This window comes from Marmota flaviventris, unplaced genomic scaffold (assembly GCF_047511675.1).
Source record: "Marmota flaviventris isolate mMarFla1 unplaced genomic scaffold, mMarFla1.hap1 Scaffold_480, whole genome shotgun sequence".
NCBI classification, from domain to species: domain Eukaryota; kingdom Metazoa; phylum Chordata; class Mammalia; order Rodentia; family Sciuridae; genus Marmota; species Marmota flaviventris.
In genome coordinates this window covers 49,862-66,727 of record NW_027288297.1, presented here as the reverse complement: position 1 = coordinate 66,727, position 16,866 = coordinate 49,862, and the positions used below count along the sequence as shown (strand labels likewise).

The 16,866-nt window shown below is 57.2% G+C and overlaps 16 non-coding genes across 16 annotated transcripts; all 16 read left to right on the top strand.

Moving 5' to 3' along the window:
* The first annotated feature begins 602 nt into the window (after positions 1 to 602).
* Positions 603 to 696, top strand: LOC139704286 (small nucleolar RNA SNORD116). Its single transcript, XR_011706281.1, has one exon. It is a non-coding gene; the product is annotated as a small nucleolar RNA SNORD116 (small nucleolar RNA).
* A 959-nt stretch (positions 697 to 1,655) lies between these two features.
* Positions 1,656 to 1,749, top strand: LOC139704303 (small nucleolar RNA SNORD116). Its single transcript, XR_011706298.1, has one exon. It is a non-coding gene; the product is annotated as a small nucleolar RNA SNORD116 (small nucleolar RNA).
* A 969-nt stretch (positions 1,750 to 2,718) lies between these two features.
* On the top strand, positions 2,719 to 2,812 carry LOC139704285 (small nucleolar RNA SNORD116). The gene has a single exon (XR_011706280.1). It is a non-coding gene; the product is annotated as a small nucleolar RNA SNORD116 (small nucleolar RNA).
* A 967-nt stretch (positions 2,813 to 3,779) lies between these two features.
* Positions 3,780 to 3,873, top strand: LOC139704266 (small nucleolar RNA SNORD116). Its single transcript, XR_011706261.1, has one exon. It is a non-coding gene; the product is annotated as a small nucleolar RNA SNORD116 (small nucleolar RNA).
* A 973-nt stretch (positions 3,874 to 4,846) lies between these two features.
* Positions 4,847 to 4,940, top strand: LOC139704284 (small nucleolar RNA SNORD116). Its single transcript, XR_011706279.1, has one exon. It is a non-coding gene; the product is annotated as a small nucleolar RNA SNORD116 (small nucleolar RNA).
* A 959-nt stretch (positions 4,941 to 5,899) lies between these two features.
* Positions 5,900 to 5,993, top strand: LOC139704265 (small nucleolar RNA SNORD116). Its single transcript, XR_011706260.1, has one exon. It is a non-coding gene; the product is annotated as a small nucleolar RNA SNORD116 (small nucleolar RNA).
* Positions 5,994 to 6,964: 971 nt separating this feature from the next.
* LOC139704283 (small nucleolar RNA SNORD116) lies at positions 6,965 to 7,058 on the top strand. The gene has a single exon (XR_011706278.1). It is a non-coding gene; the product is annotated as a small nucleolar RNA SNORD116 (small nucleolar RNA).
* A 958-nt stretch (positions 7,059 to 8,016) lies between these two features.
* LOC139704264 (small nucleolar RNA SNORD116) lies at positions 8,017 to 8,110 on the top strand. The gene has a single exon (XR_011706259.1). It is a non-coding gene; the product is annotated as a small nucleolar RNA SNORD116 (small nucleolar RNA).
* Positions 8,111 to 9,081: 971 nt separating this feature from the next.
* On the top strand, positions 9,082 to 9,175 carry LOC139704300 (small nucleolar RNA SNORD116). Its single transcript, XR_011706295.1, has one exon. It is a non-coding gene; the product is annotated as a small nucleolar RNA SNORD116 (small nucleolar RNA).
* A 958-nt stretch (positions 9,176 to 10,133) lies between these two features.
* Positions 10,134 to 10,227, top strand: LOC139704298 (small nucleolar RNA SNORD116). Its single transcript, XR_011706293.1, has one exon. It is a non-coding gene; the product is annotated as a small nucleolar RNA SNORD116 (small nucleolar RNA).
* Positions 10,228 to 11,196: 969 nt separating this feature from the next.
* Positions 11,197 to 11,290, top strand: LOC139704305 (small nucleolar RNA SNORD116). Its single transcript, XR_011706300.1, has one exon. It is a non-coding gene; the product is annotated as a small nucleolar RNA SNORD116 (small nucleolar RNA).
* Positions 11,291 to 12,248: 958 nt separating this feature from the next.
* Positions 12,249 to 12,342, top strand: LOC139704255 (small nucleolar RNA SNORD116). Its single transcript, XR_011706250.1, has one exon. It is a non-coding gene; the product is annotated as a small nucleolar RNA SNORD116 (small nucleolar RNA).
* Positions 12,343 to 13,314: 972 nt separating this feature from the next.
* LOC114082059 (small nucleolar RNA SNORD116) lies at positions 13,315 to 13,408 on the top strand. Its single transcript, XR_003580907.2, has one exon. It is a non-coding gene; the product is annotated as a small nucleolar RNA SNORD116 (small nucleolar RNA).
* A 958-nt stretch (positions 13,409 to 14,366) lies between these two features.
* LOC139704297 (small nucleolar RNA SNORD116) lies at positions 14,367 to 14,460 on the top strand. The gene has a single exon (XR_011706292.1). It is a non-coding gene; the product is annotated as a small nucleolar RNA SNORD116 (small nucleolar RNA).
* A 969-nt stretch (positions 14,461 to 15,429) lies between these two features.
* Positions 15,430 to 15,523, top strand: LOC139704282 (small nucleolar RNA SNORD116). Its single transcript, XR_011706277.1, has one exon. It is a non-coding gene; the product is annotated as a small nucleolar RNA SNORD116 (small nucleolar RNA).
* Positions 15,524 to 16,481: 958 nt separating this feature from the next.
* Positions 16,482 to 16,575, top strand: LOC139704301 (small nucleolar RNA SNORD116). Its single transcript, XR_011706296.1, has one exon. It is a non-coding gene; the product is annotated as a small nucleolar RNA SNORD116 (small nucleolar RNA).
* The last annotated feature ends 291 nt before the right edge of the window (positions 16,576 to 16,866 follow it).

Below are 16,866 nucleotides of genomic sequence, written 5' to 3'. Positions count from 1 at the left end.
GTTAGAGGGGAGGACAGGTACAAGGCAGATGTGGAAAATTGCAGCAGGCATTCCCCGGGTGAAGCCTAGAAGGTGCGGAAAGGGAGGCCAATAGCAAACTATCCTCCCAAGATGGCGCACCCAAGTTCCCTGTGTGTGTGGATCTAGCCCCCAGGTGCAGGATTGTGGATGAGCTCTCTGTGGATTGGGGATGCAAGACAGTGTATGGTGAGCATTGGGGAGGATACTCAGCCGACAGGAAGCTGGTATCAGGGAAGAGAGCCTTGGCATCGGGCCATTGTCCTCATGGATGCTTTTCATTTGTGTACACTCTTCAGAACAAGGTGGCGGGCGAGGGAGGCGTGCCTGGTGGCTGAGTGGAGCGTGTCCACCTGTGCTGAGGCCGTGGGGTCCTGTTTTGTGTTTGGCATCCCTGTGTTCGCGACTGGGAAACAGGCCGGAGCGTGGCCAAGACGGTAAGCTTGGCTGGGCCACGTCCCCCGTGCCAAGCCAGTTGTTCTAGGCTATGAGGGTTGGTGTGGAAATACCATCCGAATGACTGTGCTCGGTCGGGCCGCGGCCCGGCCAGGGACGTGGACGCGGTTGGTGCATCCGGCGTGCTTGGATCGATGATGAGTCCTCCAATAACATTCCTTGGAAAAGCTGAACAAAATGAGTGAAAACCCATTACCGTCTCGCTCATCGTGACTGAGGTCCGGCACGTTGGCATAGACAGAGACAGAGGTGGCAGGGTCCAGGGAGAGCTGCCGGGGCTTCCATAACTTGTGCTCCTCATATGCGAATTCCTAGGCCAGGCCGATGCCCACAGCTGAGCTGTGGCTCCGTCCATGTGCGTGTGGCCGCTCGGCATTTTGGCTGAGCCGAATCAGGTGCTCGAAGGGGCTATGCCTACTGGGGCAACAGAGATGTGAGGTGTCCAAGCGCCCTCTTTTAAAAGGTTGGGATGACTTGGAGGCACGAGGTTCTCTGTAGGCACGAGGCATAGCCGTGGCCCTTCTTTTTCCTGATGGGACCACTGGGTGAGTGTGTAGCATACGTTATGTCAGGGACAGCGGGGTGGAGTGGAGGACAGGAACAAGGCGGAAGTGGAATGTTGCAGTAGGCAGACCCTTGGTGATGCGTGTAAGGTGCGCAATGCGAAGCCTGTAGCGAACTATCCTCCCAAGATGGCGCGCGCAAGTTCTCCGGGTGTGTGGCCGTAGCCCCCAGATGTGCGGTTCTCGATTAGCTCTCTGTATATTGGGGATGCAGGAGAGTATATCCTGAGCATTGAGGATTTTCCTCAGCCTACAGGAAGCTGGCATCGGAGAGGAGGGGCCTGGCACCGGGCCTTTGTTCTCATGGTTGCTTGTCGTTTGTGTGCACTCTTCAGGAGGAGACGGCGAGCGAGAAGGCTTCCTGGTGGCAGATTGGAGCGTGCCCACCTGTGCTGAGGCCCTTGGGTCCTTTTTTCTGGTTGGAATGCCTGTGTTCGTGACTGGGACAAAGGCCGGTGCGTGGTGAAGACGGTAAGATTTGTTTGTCCACCTCCACCATGTCAAGGCAGTTGTTGGAGGATATGCAGGATTGGCGTGGAAATACCGCCCCCCAAATGTGCTCGGTCGGGCCCAGGCCCGGCCAGGGGCGTGGACGCGGTTGGTGCGTCCGGCGTGCTTGGATCGATGATGAGTCCTCCAATAACATTCCTTGGAAAAGCTGAACAAAATGAATGAAAATCCACTACCGTCTCGCTCATCGTGACTGAGGTCCAGCACGTTGGCAGAGGCAGAGGCAGAGTTGGCAGGGGCCAGGGATAGCTGCCGGGGCTTCCAATACTTGTCCTCCCCATGAGCGAAATCCTAGGCCCGGCCAATGTGGAAAGGTGGGCTGTGGCCCTGTTCATGTGCGTGTGGCCGCTGAGTATTCTTGGCTGAGCAGAATGAGATGCTCAGCAGAATCAGGCCTGCTGGGGGAACAAGAGGTGTGAGGTGTCCAAGCGCCCTCTTTTAAAAGGTTGGGATGTCTTGGAGGTAAGAGGTGGCCTGGAGAGGGCTAGCCCTGGCCCTCCCTTTCTTATAGGAGCAGTGGGTGAGGGTGCAGCAGACATTCTTGCAGCGGTCAGCCGGGTGGAGTGTGGAGGTTAGAGGGGAGGACAGGTACAAGACGGATGTGGAAAATTGCAGCAGGCATTCCCCGGGTGAGGCCTAGAAGGTGCGGAAAGGGAGGCCTATAGCAAACTATCCTCCCAAGATGGTGCACCCAAGTTCCCCTTGTGTGTGGATCTAGCCCCCAGGTGCAGGATTGTGGATGAGCTCTCTGTGGATTGGGGATGCAAGACAGTGTATGGTGAGCATTGGGGAGTATACTCAGCCGACAGGAAGCTGGTATCAGGGAAGAGAGCCTTGGCATCGGGCCATTGTCCTCATGGTTGCTTTTCATTTGTGTACACTCTTCAGACAAGGTGGCGGGCGAGGGAGGCGTGCCTGGTGGCTGAGTGGAGCGTGTCCACCTGTGCTGAGGCCGTGGGGTCCTGTTTTGTGTTTGGCATCCCTGTGTTCGCGACTGGGAAACAGGCCGGAGGTGGCCAAGACGGTAAGCTTGGCTGGTCCACCTCCCCCGTGCCAAGCCAGTTGTTCTAGGCTATGAGGGTTGGTGTGGAAATACCATCCGAATGACTGTGCTCGGTCGGGCCGCGGCCCGGCCAGGGACGTGGACGCGTTTGGTGCATCCGGCGTGCGTGGATCGATGATGAGTCCTCCAATAACATTCCTTGGAAAAGCTGAACAAAATGAGTGAAAACCCATTACCGTCTCGCTCATCGTGACTGAGGTCCCGCACGTTGGAATTTAGTCCATGTCAGAGACAGAGGTGGCAGGGTCCAGGGAGAGCTGCCGGGGCTTCCAAAACTTGTCTCCTCATATGCGAATTCCTAGTCCAGGCCGATGCCCACAGCTGAGCTGTGACTCCGTCCATGTGCGTGTGGCCGCTCGGCATTTTGGCTGAGCCGAATCAGGTGCTCGAAGGGGACTATGCCTACTGGGGCAACAGAGATGTGAGGTGTCCAAGCGCCCTCTTTTAAAAGGTTGGGATGACTTGGAGGCACGAGGTTCTCTGTAGGCACGAGGCATAGCCGTGGCCCTTCGTTTCCTGATGGGACCACTGGGTGGAGTGTGTAGCATACGTTATGTCAGGGACAGCGGGGTGGAGTGGAGGACAGGAACAAGGCGGAAGTGGAATGTTGCAGTAGGCAGACCCTTGGTGATGCCTGTAAGGTGCGCAATGCGAAGCCTGTAGCGAACTATCCTCCCAAGATGGCGCGCGCAAGTTCTCCGGGTGTGTGGCCGTAGCCCCCAGATGTGCGGTTCTCGATTAGCTCTCTGTATATTGGGGATGCAGGAGAGTATATCCTGAGCATTGAGGATTTTCCTCAGCCTACAGGAAGCTGGCATCGGAGAGGAGGGGCCTGGCACCGGGCATTTGTTCTCATGGTTGCTTGTCGTTTGTGTGCACTCTTCAGGAGGAGACGGCGAGCGAGAAGGCTTCCTGGTGGCAGATTGGAGCGTGCCCACCTGTGCTGAGGCCCTTGTGTCCTTTTTTCTGGTTGGAATGACTGTGTTCGTGACTGGGACAAAGGCCGGTGCGTGGTGAAGACGGTAAGATTGGTTTGTCCACCTCCACCATGTCAAGGCAGTTGTTGGAGGATATGCAGGATTGGCGTGGAAATACCGCCCCCCAAATGTGCTCGGTCGGGCCCAGGCCCGGCCAGGGGCGTGGACGCGGTTGGTGCGTCCGGCGTGCTTGGATCGATGATGAGTCCTCCAATAACATTCCTTGGAAAAGCTGAACAAAATGAGTGAAAACCCACTACCGTCTCGCTCATCGTGACTGAGGTCCAGCACGTTGGCAGAGGCAGAGGCAGAGTTGGCAGGGGCCAGGGATAGCTGCCGGGGCTTCCAATACTTGTCCTCCCCATGAGCGAAATCCTAGGCCCGGCCAATGTGGAAAGGTGGGCAGTGGCCCTGTTCATGTGCGTGTGGCCGCTGAGTATTCTTGGCTGAGCAGAATGAGATGCTCAGCAGAATCAGGCCTGCTGGGGGAACAAGAGGTGTGAGGTGTCCAAGCGCCCTCTTTTAAAAGGTTGGGATGTCTTGGGAGGTAAGAGGTGGCCTGGAGAGGGCTAGCCCTGGCCCTCCCTTTCTTATAGGAGCAGTGGGTGAGGGTGCAGCAGACATTCTTGCAGCGGTCAGCCGGAGTGGAGTGTGGAGTTAGAGGGGAGGACAGGTACAAGACGGATGTGGAAAATTGCAGCCAGGCATTCCCCGGGTGAGGCCTAGAAGGTGCGGAAAGGGAGGCCTATAGCAAACTATCCTCCCAAGATGGTGCACCCAAGTTCCCCGTGTGTGTGGATCTAGCCCCCAGGTGCAGGATTGTGGATCAGCTCTCTGTGGATTGGGGATGCAAGACAGTGTATGGTGAGCATTGGGGAGTATACTCAGCCGACAGGAAGCTGGTATCAGGGAAGAGAGCCTTGGCATCGGGCCATTGTCCTCATGGTTGCTTTTCATTTGTGTACACTCTTCAGGACAAGGTGGCGGGCGAGGGAGGCGTGCCTGGTGGCTGAGTGGAGCGTGTCCACCTGTGCTGAGGCCGTGGGGTCCTGTTTTGTGTTTGGCATCCCTGTGTTCGCGACTGGGAAACAGGCCGGAGGGTGGCCAAGACGGTAAGCTTGGCTGGTCCACCTCCCCCGTGCCAAGCCAGTTGTTGTAGGCTATGAGGGTTGGTGTGGAAATACCATCCCAATGACTGTGCTCGGTCGGGCCGCGGCCCGGCCAGGGACGTGGACGCGGTTGGTGCGTCCGGCGTGCTTGGATCGATGATGAGTCCTCCAATAACATTCCTTGGAAAAGCTGAACAAAATGAGTGAAAACCCATTACCGTCTCGCTCATCGTGACTGAGGTCCGGCACGTTGGCATAGACAGAGACAGAGGTGGCAGGGTCCAGGGAGAGCTGCCGGGGCTTCCAAAACTTGTGCTCCTCATATGCGAATTCCTAGGCCAGGCCGATGCCCACAGCTGAGCTGTGGCTCCGTCCATGTGCGTGTGGCCGCTCGGCATTTTGGCTGAGCCGAATCAGGTGCTCGAAGGGGCTATGCCTACTGGGGCAACAGAGATGTGAGGTGTCCAAGCGCCCTCTTTTAAAAGGTTGGGATGACTTGGAGGCACGAGGTTCTCTGTAGGCACGAGGCATAGCCGTGGCCCTTCTTTTTCCTGATGGGACCACTGGGTGAGTGTGTAGCATACGTTATGTCAGGGACAGCGGGGTGGAGTGGAGGACAGGAACATGGCGGAAGTGGAATGTTGCAGTAGGCAGACCCTTGGTGATGCGTGTAAGGTGCGCAATGCGAAGCCTGTAGCGAACTATCCTCCCAAGATGGCGCGCGCAAGTTCTCCGGGTGTGTGGCCGTAGCCCCCAGATGTGCGGTTCTCGATTAGCTCTCTGTATATTGGGGATGCAGGAGAGTATATCCTGAGCATTGAGGATTTTCCTCAGCCTACAGGAAGCTGGCATCGGAGAGGAGGGGCCTGGCACCGGGCCTTTGTTCTCATGGTTGCTTGTCGTTTGTGTGCACTCTTCAGGAGGAGACGGCGAGCGAGAAGGCTTCCTGGTGGCAGATTGGAGCGTGCCCACCTGTGCTGAGGCCCTTGGGTCCTTTTTTCTGGTTGGAATGCCTGTGTTCGTGACTGGGACAAAGGCCGGTGCGTGGTGAAGACGGTAAGATTTGTTTGTCCACCTCCACCATGTCAAGGCAGTTGTTGGAGGATATGCAGGATTGGCGTGGAAATACCGCCCCCCAAATGTGCTCGGTCGGGCCCAGGCCCGGCCAGGGGCGTGGACGCGGTTGGTGCGTCCGGCGTGCTTGGATCGATGATGAGTCCTCCAATAACATTCCTTGGAAAAGCTGAACAAAATGAGTGAAAACCCACTACCGTCTCGCTCATCGTGACTGAGGTCCAGCACGTTGGCAGAGGCAGAGGAAGAGTTGGCAGGGGCCAGGGATAGCTGCCGGGGCTTCCAATACTTGTCCTCCCCATGAGCGAAATCCTAGGCCCGGCCAATGTGGAAAGGTGGGCTGTGGCCCTGTTCATGTGCGTGTGGCCGCTGAGTATTCTTGGCTGAGCAGAATGAGATGCTCAGCAGAACCAGGCCTGCTGGGGGAACAAGAGGTGTGAGGTGTCCAAGCGCCCTCTTTTAAAAGGTTGGGATGTCTTGGAGGTAAGAGGTGGCCTGGAGAGGGCTAGTCCTGGCCCTCCCTTTCTTATAGGAGCAGTGGGTGAGGGTGCAGCAGACATTCTTGCAGCGGTCAGCCGGGTGGAGTGTGGAGGTTAGAGGGGAGGACAGGTACAAGACGGATGTGGAAAATTGCAGCAGGCATTCCCCGGGTGAGGCCTAGAAGGTGCGGAAAGGGAGGCCTATAGCAAACTATCCTCCCAAGATGGTGCACCCAAGTTCCCTGTGTGTGTGGATCTAGCCCCCAGGTGCAGGATTGTGGATCAGCTCTCTGTGGATTGGGGATGCAAGACAGTGTATGGTGAGCATTGGGGAGTATACTCAGCCGACAGGAAGCTGGTATCAGGGAAGAGAGCCTTGGCATCGGGCCATTGTCCTCATGGTTGCTTTTCATTTGTGTACACTCTTCAGGACAAGGTGGCGGGCGAGGGAGGCGTGCCTGGTGGCTGAGTGGAGCGTGTCCACCTGTGCTGAGGCCGTGGGGTCCTGTTTTGTGTTTGGCATCCCTGTGTTCGCGACTGGGAAACAGGCCGGAGGGTGGCCAAGACGGTAAGCTTGGCTGGTCCACCTCCCCCGTGCCAAGCCAGTTGTTCTAGGCTATGAGGGTTGGTGTGGAAATACCATCCGAATGACTGTGCTCGGTCGGGCCGCGGCCCGGCCAGGGACGTGGACGCGGTTGGTGCATCCGGCGTGCGTGGATCGATGATGAGTCCTCCAATAACATTCCTTGGAAAAGCTGAACAAAATGAGTGAAAACCCATTACCGTCTCGCTCATCGTGACTGAGGTCCGGCACGTTGGCATAGACAGAGACAGAGGTGGCAGGGTCCAGGGAGAGCTGCCGGGGCTTCCAAAACTTGTGCTCCTCATATGCGAATTCCTAGGCCAGGCCGATGCCCACAGCTGAGCTGTGGCTCCGTCCATGTGCGTGTGGCCGCTCGGCATTTTGGCTGACCCGAATCAGGTGCTCGAAGTGACTATGCCTACTGGGGCAACAGAGATGTGAGGTGTCCAAGCGCCCTCTTTTAAAAGGTTGGGATGACTTGGAGGCACGAGGTTCTCTGTAGGCACGAGGCATAGCCGTGGCCCTTCTTTTCCTGATGGGACCACTGGGTCAGTGTGTAGCATACGTTATGTCAGGGACAGCGGGGTGGAGTGGAGGACAGGAACAAGGCGGAAGTGGAATGTTGCAGTAGGCAGACCCTTGGTGATGCCTGTAAGGTGCGCAATGCGAAGCCTGTAGCGAACTATCCTCCCAAGATGGCGCGCGCAAGTTCTCCGGGTGTGTGGCCGTAGCCCCCAGATGTGCGGTTCTCGAGTAGCTCTCTGTATATTGGGGATGCAGGAGAGTATATCCTGAGCATTGAGGATTTTCCTCAGCCTACAGGAAGCTGGCATCGGAGAGGAGGGGCCTGGCACCGGGCCTTTGTTCTCATGGTTGCTTGTCGTTTGTGTGCACTCTTCAGGAGGAGACGGCGAGCGAGAAGGCTTCCTGGTGGCAGATTGGAGCGTGCCCACCTGTGCTGAGGCCCTTGGGTCCTTTTTTCTGGTTGGAATGGCTGTGTTCGTGACTGGGACAAAGGCCGGTGCGTGGTGAAGACGGTAAGATTTGTTTGTCCACCTCCACCATGTCAAGGCAGTTGTTGGAGGATATGCAGGATTGGCGTGGAAATACCGCCCCCCAAATGTGCTCGGTCGGGCCCAGGCCCGGCCAGGGGCGTGGACGCGGTTGGTGCGTCCGGCGTGCTTGGATCGATGATGAGTCCTCCAATAACATTCCTTGGAAAAGCTGAACAAAATGAGTGAAAACCCACTACCGTCTCGCTCATCGTGACTGAGGTCCAGCACGTTGGCAGAGGCAGAGGCAGAGTTGGCAGGGGCCAGGGATAGCTGCCGGGGCTTCCAATACTTGTCCTCCCCATGAGCGAAATCCTAGGCCCGGCCAATGTGGAAAGGTGGGCAGTGGCCCTGTTCATGTGCGTGTGGCCGCTGAGTATTCTTGGCTGAGCAGAATGAGATGCGCAGCAGAATCAGGCCTGCTGGGGGAACAAGAGGTGTGAGGTGTCCAAGCGCCCTCTTTTAAAAGGTTGGGATGTCTTGGAGGTAAGAGGTGGCCTGGAGAGGGCTAGCCCTGGCCCTCCCTTTCTTATAGGAGCAGTGGGTGAGGGTGCAGCAGACATTCTTGCAGCGGTCAGCCGGGTGGAGTGTGGAGGTTAGAGGGGAGGACAGGTACAAGATGGATGTGGAAAATTGCAGCAGGCATTCCCCGGGTGAGGCCTAGAAGGTGCGGAAAGGGAGGCCTATAGCAAACTATCCTCCCAAGATGGTGCACCCAAGTTCCCCGTGTGTGTGGATCTAGCCCCCAGGTGCAGGATTGTGGATCAGCTCTCTGTGGATTGGGGATGCAAGACAGTGTATGGTGAGCATTGGGGAGTATACTCAGCCGACAGGAAGCTGGTATCAGGGAAGAGAGCCTTGGCATCGGGCCATTGTCCTCATGGTTGCTTTTCATTTGTGTACACTCTTCAGGACAAGGTGGCGGGCGAGGGAGGCGTGCCTGGTGGCTGAGTGGAGCGTGTCCACCTGTGCTGAGGCCGTGGGGTCCTGTTTTGTGTTTGGCATCCCTGTGTTCGCGACTGGGAAACAGGCCGGAGCATGGCCAAGATGGTAAGCTTGGCTGGGCCACCTCCCCCGTGCCAAGCCAGTTGTTCTAGGCTATGAGGGTTGGTGTGGAAATACCATCTGAATGACTGTGCTCAGTCGGGCCGCGGCCCGGCCAGGGACGTGGACGCGGTTGGTGCGTCCGGCGTGCTTGGATCGATGATGAGTCCTCCAATAACATTCTTTGGAAAAGCTGAACAAAATGAGTGAAAACCCATTACCGTCTCGCTCATCGTGACTGAGGTCCGGCACGTTGGCATAGACAGAGACAGAGGTGGCAGGGTCCAGGGAGAGCTGCCGGGGTTTCCAAAACTTGTGCTCCTCATATGCGAATTCCTAGGCCAGGCCGATGCCCACAGCTGAGCTGTGGCTCCGTCCATGTGCGTGTGGCCGCTCGGCATTTTGGCTGAGCCGAATCAGGTGCTCGAAGGGGCTATGCCTACTGGGGCAACAGAGATGTGAGGTGTCCAAGCGCCCTCTTTTAAAAGGTTGGGATGACTTGGAGGCACGAGGTTCTCTGTAGGCACGAGGCATAGCCGTGGCCCTTCTTTTCCTGATGGGACCACTGGGTCAGTGTGTAGCATACGTTATGTCAGGGACAGCGGGGTGGAGTGGAGGACAGGAACAAGGCGGAAGTGGAATGTTGCAGTAGGCAGACCCTTGGTGATGCGTGTAAGGTGCGCAATGCGAAGCCTGTAGCGAACTATCCTCCCAAGATGGCGCGCGCAAGTTCTCCGGGTGTGTGGCCGTAGCCCCCAGATGTGCGGTTCTCGATTAGCTCTCTGTATATTGGGGATGCAGGAGAGTATATCCTGAGCATTGAGGATTTTCCTCAGCCTACAGGAAGCTGGCATCGGAGAGGAGGGGCCTGGCACCGGGCCTTTGTTCTCATGGTTGCTTGTCGTTTGTGTGCACTCTTCAGGAGGAGACGGCGAGCGAGAAGGCTTCCTGGTGGCAGATTGGAGCGTGCCCACCTGTGCTGAGGCCCTTGGGTCCTTTTTTCTGGTTGGAATGCCTGTGTTCGTGACTGGGACAAAGGCCGGTGCGTGGTGAAGACGGTAAGATTTGTTTGTCCACCTCCACCATGTCAAGGCAGTTGTTGGAGGATATGCAGGATTGGCGTGGAAATACCGCCCCCCAAATGTGCTCGGTCGGGCCCAGGCCCGGCCAGGGGCGTGGACGCGGTTGGTGCGTCCGGCGTGCTTGGATCGATGATGAGTCCTCCAATAACATTCCTTGGAAAAGCTGAACAAAATGAGTGAAAATCCACTACCGTCTCGCTCATCGTGACTGAGGTCCAGCACGTTGGCAGAGGCAGAGGCAGAGTTGGCAGGGGCCAGGGATAGCTGCCGGGGCTTCCAATACTTGTCCTCCCCATGAGCGAAATCCTAGGCCCGGCCAATGTGGAAAGGTGGGCTGTGGCCCTGTTCATGTGCGTGTGGCCGCTGAGTATTCTTGGCTGAGCAGAATGAGATGCTCAGCAGAACCAGGCCTGCTGGGGGAACAAGAGGTGTGAGGTGTCCAAGCGCCCTCTTTTAAAAGGTTGGGATGTCTTGGAGGTAAGAGGTGGCCTGGAGAGGGCTAGCCCTGGCCCTCCCTTTCTTATAGGAGCAGTGGGTGAGGGTGCAGCAGACATTCTTGCAGCGGTCAGCGGGGTGGAGTGTGGAGGTTAGAGGGGAGGACAGGTACAAGGCAGATGTGGAAAATTGCAGCAGGCATACCCCGGGTGAAGCCTAGAAGGTGCGGAAAGGGAGGCCAATAGCAAACTATCCTCCCAAGATGGCGCACCCAAGTTCCCCGTGTGTGGATCTAGCCCCCAGGTGCAGGATTGTGGATGAGCTCTCTGTGGATTGGGGATGCAAGACAGTGTATGGTGAGCATTGGGGAGGATACTCAGCCGACAGGAAGCTGGTATCAGGGAAGAGAGCCTTGGCATCGGGCCATTGTCCTCATGGTTGCTTTTCATTTGTGTACACTCTTCAGAACAAGGTGGCGGGCGAGGGAGGCGTGCCTGGTGGCTGAGTGGAGCGTGTCCACCTGTGCTGAGGCCGTGGGGTCCTGTTTTGTGTTTGGCATCCCTGTGTTCGCGACTGGGAAACAGGCCGGAGCGTGGCCAAGACGGTAAGCTTGGCTGGGCCACCTCCCCCGTGCCAAGCCACTTGTTCTAGGCTATGAGGGTTGGTGTGGAAATACCATCCGAATGACTGTGCTCGGTCGGGCCGCGGCCCGGCCAGGGACGTGGACGCGTTTGGTGCATCCGGCATGCTTGGATCGATGATGAGTCCTCCAATAACATTCCTTGGAAAAGCTGAACAAAATGAGTGAAAACCCATGACCGTCTCGCTCATTGTGACTGAGGTCCCGCACGTTGGCATAGTCAGAGACAGAGGTGGCAGGGTCCAGGGAGAGCTGCCGGGGCTTCCAATACTTGTCCTCCTCATATGCGAATTCCTAGTCCAGGCCGATGCCCACAGCTGAGCTGTGACTCCGTCCATGTGCATGTGGCCGCTCGGCATTTTGGCTGAGCCGAATCAGGTGCTCGAAGGGGCTATGCCTACTGGGGCAACAGAGATGTGAGGTGTCCAAGCGCCCTCTTTTAAAAGGTTGGGATGACTTGGAGGCACGAGGTTCTCTGTAGGCACGAGGCATAGCCGTGGCCCTTCGTTTCCTGATGGGATCACTGGGTGAGTGTGTAGCATACGTTATCTCAGGGACAGCGGGGTGGAATGGAGGACAGGAACAAGGCGGAAGTGGAATGTTGCAGTAGGCAGACCCTTCGTGATGCCTGTAAGGTGCGCAATGCGAAGCCTGTAGCGAACTATCCTCCCAAGATGGCGCGCGCAAGTTCTCCGGGTGTGTGGCCGTAGCCCCCAGATGTGCGGTTCTCGATTAGCTCTCTGTATATTGGAGATGCAGGAGAGTATATCCTGAGCATTGAGGATTTTCCTCAGCCTACAGGAAGCTGGCATCGGAGAGGAGGGGCCTGGCACCGGGCCTTTGTTCTCATGGTTGCTTGTCGTTTGTGTGCACTCTTCAGGCGGAGACGGCGAGCGAGAAGGCTTCTTGGTGGCAGATTGGAGCGTGCCCACCTGTGCTGAGGCCCTTGTGTCCTTTTTTCTGGTTGGAATGACTGTGTTCGTGACTGGGACAAAGGCCGGTGCGTGGTGAAGACGGTAAGATTGGTTTGTCCACCTCCACCACGTCAAGGCAGTTGTAGGAGGATATGCAGGATTGGCGTGGAAATACCGCCCCCCAAATGTGCTCGGTCGGGCCCAGGCCCGGCCAGGGGCGTGGACGCGGTTGGTGCGTCCGGCGTGCTTGGATCGATGATGAGTCCTCCAATAACATTCCTTGGAAAAGCTGAACAAAATGATTGAAAACCCACTACCGTCTCGCTCATCGTGACTGAGGTCCAGCACGTTGGCAGAGGCAGAGGCAGAGTTGGCAGGGGCCAGGGATAGCTGCCGGGGCTTCCAATACTTGTCCTCCCCATGAGCGAAATCCTAGGCCCGGCCAATGTGGAAAGGTGGGCTGTGGCCCTGTTCATGTGCGTGTGGCCGCTGAGTATTCTTGGCTGAGCAGAATGAGATGCTCAGCAGAACCAGGCCTGCTGGGGGAACAAGAGGTGTGAGGTGTCCAAGCGCCCTCTTTTAAAAGGTTGGGATGTCTTGGAGGTAAGAGGTGGCCTGGAGAGGGCTAGCCCTGGCCCTCCCTTTCTTATAGGAGCAGTGGGTGAGGGTGCAGCAGACATTCTTGCAGCGGTCAGCCGGGTGGAGTGTGGAAGTTAGAGGGGAGGACAGGTACAAGACGGATGTGGAAAATTGCAGCTGGCATACCCCGGGTGAGGCCTAGAAGGTGCGGAAAGGGAGGCCTATAGCAAACTATCCTCCCAAGATGGTGCATCCAAGTTCCCCGTGTGTGTGGATCTAGCCCCCAGGTGCAGGATTGTGGATCAGCTCTCTGTGGATTGGGGATGCAAGACAGTGTATGGTGAGCATTGGGGAGTATACTCAGCCGACAGGAAGCTGGTATCAGGGAAGAGAGCCTTGGCATCGGGCCATTGTCCTCATGGTTGCTTTTCATTTGTGTACACTCTTCAGGACAAGGTGGCGGGCGAGGGAGGCGTGCCTGGTGGCTGAGTGGAGCGTGTCCACCTGTGCTGAGGCCGTGGGGTCCTGTTTTGTGTTTGGCATCCCTGTGTTCGCGACTGGGGAAACAGGCCGGAGCGTGGCCAAGACGGTAAGCTTGGCTGGGCCACGTCCCCCGTGCCAAGCCAGTTGTTCTAGGCTATGAGGGTTGGTGTGGAAATACCATCCGAATGACTGTGCTCGGTCGGGCCGCGGCCCGGCCAGGGACGTGGACGCGGTTGGTGCATCCGGCGTGCTTGGATCGATGATGAGTCCTCCAATAACATTCCTTGGAAAAGCTGAACAAAATGAGTGAAAACCCATTACCGTCTCGCTCATCGTGACTGAGGTCCGGCACGTTGGCATAGACAGAGACAGAGGTGGCAGGGTCCAGGGAGAGCTGCCGGGGCTTCCATAACTTGTGCTCCTCATATGCGAATTCCTAGGCCAGGCCGATGCCCACAGCTGAGCTGTGGCTCCGTCCATGTGCGTGTGGCCGCTCGGCATTTTGGCTGAGCCGAATCAGGTGCTCGAAGGGGCTATGCCTACTGGGGCAACAGAGATGTGAGGTGTCCAAGCGCCCTCTTTTAAAAGGTTGGGATGACTTGGAGGCACGAGGTTCTCTGTAGGCACGAGGCATAGCCGTGGCCCTTCTTTTCCTGATGGGACCACTGGGTCAGTGTGTAGCATACGTTATGTCAGGGACAGCGGGGTGGAGTGGAGGACAGGAATAAGGCGGAAGTGGAATGTTGCAGTAGGCAGACCCTTGGTGATGCGTGTAAGGTGCGCAATGCGAAGCCTGTAGCGAACTATCCTCCCAAGATGGCGCGCGCAAGTTCTCCGGGTGTGTGGCCGTAGCCCCCAGATGTGCGGTTCTCGATTAGCTCTCTGTATATTGGCGATGCAGGAGAGTATATCCTGAGCATTGAGGATTTTCCTCAGCCTACAGGAAGCTGGCATCGGAGAGGAGGGGCCTGGCACCGGGCCTTTGTTCTCATGGTTGCTTGTCGTTTGTGTGCACTCTTCAGGAGGAGACGGCGAGCGAGAAGGCTTCCTGGTGGCAGATTGGAGCGTGCCCACCTGTGCTGAGGCCCTTGGGTCCTTTTTTCTGGTTGGAATGCCTGTGTTCGTGACTGGGACAAAGGCCGGTGCGTGGTGAAGACAGTAAGATTTGTTTGTCCACCTCCACCATGTCAAGGCAGTTGTTGGAGGATATGCAGGATTGGCGTGGAAATACCGCCCCCCAAATGTGCTCGGTCGGGCCCAGGCCCGGCCAGGGGCGTGGACGCGGTTGGTGCGTCCGGCGTGCTTGGATCGATGATGAGTCCTCCAATAACATTCCTTGGAAAAGCTGAACAAAATGAGTGAAAATCCACTACCGTCTCGCTCATCGTGACTGAGGTCCAGCACGTTGGCAGAGGCAGAGGCAGAGTTGGCAGGGGCCAGGGATAGCTGCCGGGGCTTCCAATACTTGTCCTCCCCATGAGCGAAATCCTAGGCCCGGCCAATGTGGAAAGGTGGGCTGTGGCCCTGTTCATGTGCGTGTGGCCGCTGAGTATTCTTGGCTGAGCAGAATGAGATGCTCAGCAGAACCAGGCCTGCTGGGGGAACAAGAGGTGTGAGGTGTCCAAGCGCCCTCTTTTAAAAGGTTGGGATGTCTTGGAGGTAAGAGGTGGCCTGGAGAGGGCTAGCCCTGGCCCTCCCTTTCTTATAGGAGCAGGGGGTGAGGGTGCAGCAGACATTCTTGCAGCGGTCAGCGGGGTGGAGTGTGGAGGTTAGAGGGGAGGACAGGTACAAGGCAGATGTGGAAAATTGCAGCAGGCATACCCCGGGTGAAGCCTAGAAGGTGCGGAAAGGGAGGCCAATAGCAAACTATCCTCCCAAGATGGCGCACCCAAGTTCCCCGTGTGTGGATCTAGCCCCCAGGTGCAGGATTGTGGATGAGCTCTCTGTGGATTGGGGATGCAAGACAGTGTATGGTGAGCATTGGGGAGGATACTCAGCCGACAGGAAGCTGGTATCAGGGAAGAGAGCCTTGGCATCGGGCCATTGTCCTCATGGATGCTTTTCATTTGTGTACACTCTTCAGAACAAGGTGGCGGGCGAGGGAGGCGTGCCTGGTGGCTGAGTGGAGCGTGTCCACCTGTGCTGAGGCCGTGGGGTCCTGTTTTGTGTTTGGCATCCCTGTGTTCGCGACTGGGAAACAGGCCGGAGCGTGGCCAAGACGGTAAGCTTGGCTGGGCCACGTCCCCCGTGCCAAGCCAGTTGTTCTAGGCTATGAGGGTTGGTGTGGAAATACCATCCGAATGACTGTGCTCGGTCGGGCCGCGGCCCGGCCAGGGACGTGGACGCGGTTGGTGCATCCGGCGTGCTTGGATCGATGATGAGTCCTCCAATAACATTCCTTGGAAAAGCTGAACAAAATGAGTGAAAACCCATTACCGTCTCGCTCATCGTGACTGAGGTCCGGCACGTTGGCATAGACAGAGACAGAGGTGGCAGGGTCCAGGGAGAGCTGCCGGGGCTTCCATAACTTGTGCTCCTCATATGCGAATTCCTAGGCCAGGCCGATGCCCACAGCTGAGCTGTGGCTCCGTCCATGTGCGTGTGGCCGCTCGGCATTTTGGCTGAGCCGAATCAGGTGCTCGAAGGGGCTATGCCTACTGGGGCAACAGAGATGTGAGGTGTCCAAGCGCCCTCTTTTAAAAGGTTGGGATGACTTGGAGGCACGAGGTTCTCTGTAGGCACGAGGCATAGCCGTGGCCCTTCTTTTCCTGATGGGACCACTGGGTGAGTGTGTAGCATACGTTATGTCAGGGACAGCGGGGTGGAGTGGAGGACAGGAACAAGGCGGAAGTGGAATGTTGCAGTAGGCAGACCCTTGGTGATGCGTGTAAGGTGCGCAATGCGAAGCCTGTAGCGAACTATCCTCCCAAGATGGCGCGCGCAAGTTCTCCGGGTGTGTGGCCGTAGCCCCCAGATGTGCGGTTCTCGATTAGCTCTCTGTATATTGGGGATGCAGGAGAGTATATCCTGAGCATTGAGGATTTTCCTCAGCCTACAGGAAGCTGGCATCGGAGAGGAGGGGCCTGGCACCGGGCCTTTGTTCTCATGGTTGCTTGTCGTTTGTGTGCACTCTTCAGGAGGAGACGGCGAGCGAGAAGGCTTCCTGGTGGCAGATTGGAGCGTGCCCACCTGTGCTGAGGCCCTTGGGTCCTTTTTTCTGGTTGGAATGCCTGTGTTCGTGACTGGGACAAAGGCCGGTGCGTGGTGAAGACGGTAAGATTTGTTTGTCCACCTCCACCATGTCAAGGCAGTTGTTGGAGGATATGCAGGATTGGCGTGGAAATACCGCCCCCCAAATGTGCTCGGTCGGGCCCAGGCCCGGCCAGGGGCGTGGACGCGGTTGGTGCGTCCGGCGTGCTTGGATCGATGATGAGTCCTCCAATAACATTCCTTGGAAAAGCTGAACAAAATGAATGAAAATCCACTACCGTCTCGCTCATCGTGACTGAGGTCCAGCACGTTGGCAGAGGCAGAGGCAGAGTTGGCAGGGGCCAGGGATAGCTGCCGGGGCTTCCAATACTTGTCCTCCCCATGAGCGAAATCCTAGGCCCGGCCAATGTGGAAAGGTGGGCTGTGGCCCTGTTCATGTGCGTGTGGCCGCTGAGTATTCTTGGCTGAGCAGAATGAGATGCTCAGCAGAATCAGGCCTGCTGGGGGAACAAGAGGTGTGAGGTGTCCAAGCGCCCTCTTTTAAAAGGTTGGGATGTCTTGGAGGTAAGAGGTGGCCTGGAGAGGGCTAGCCCTG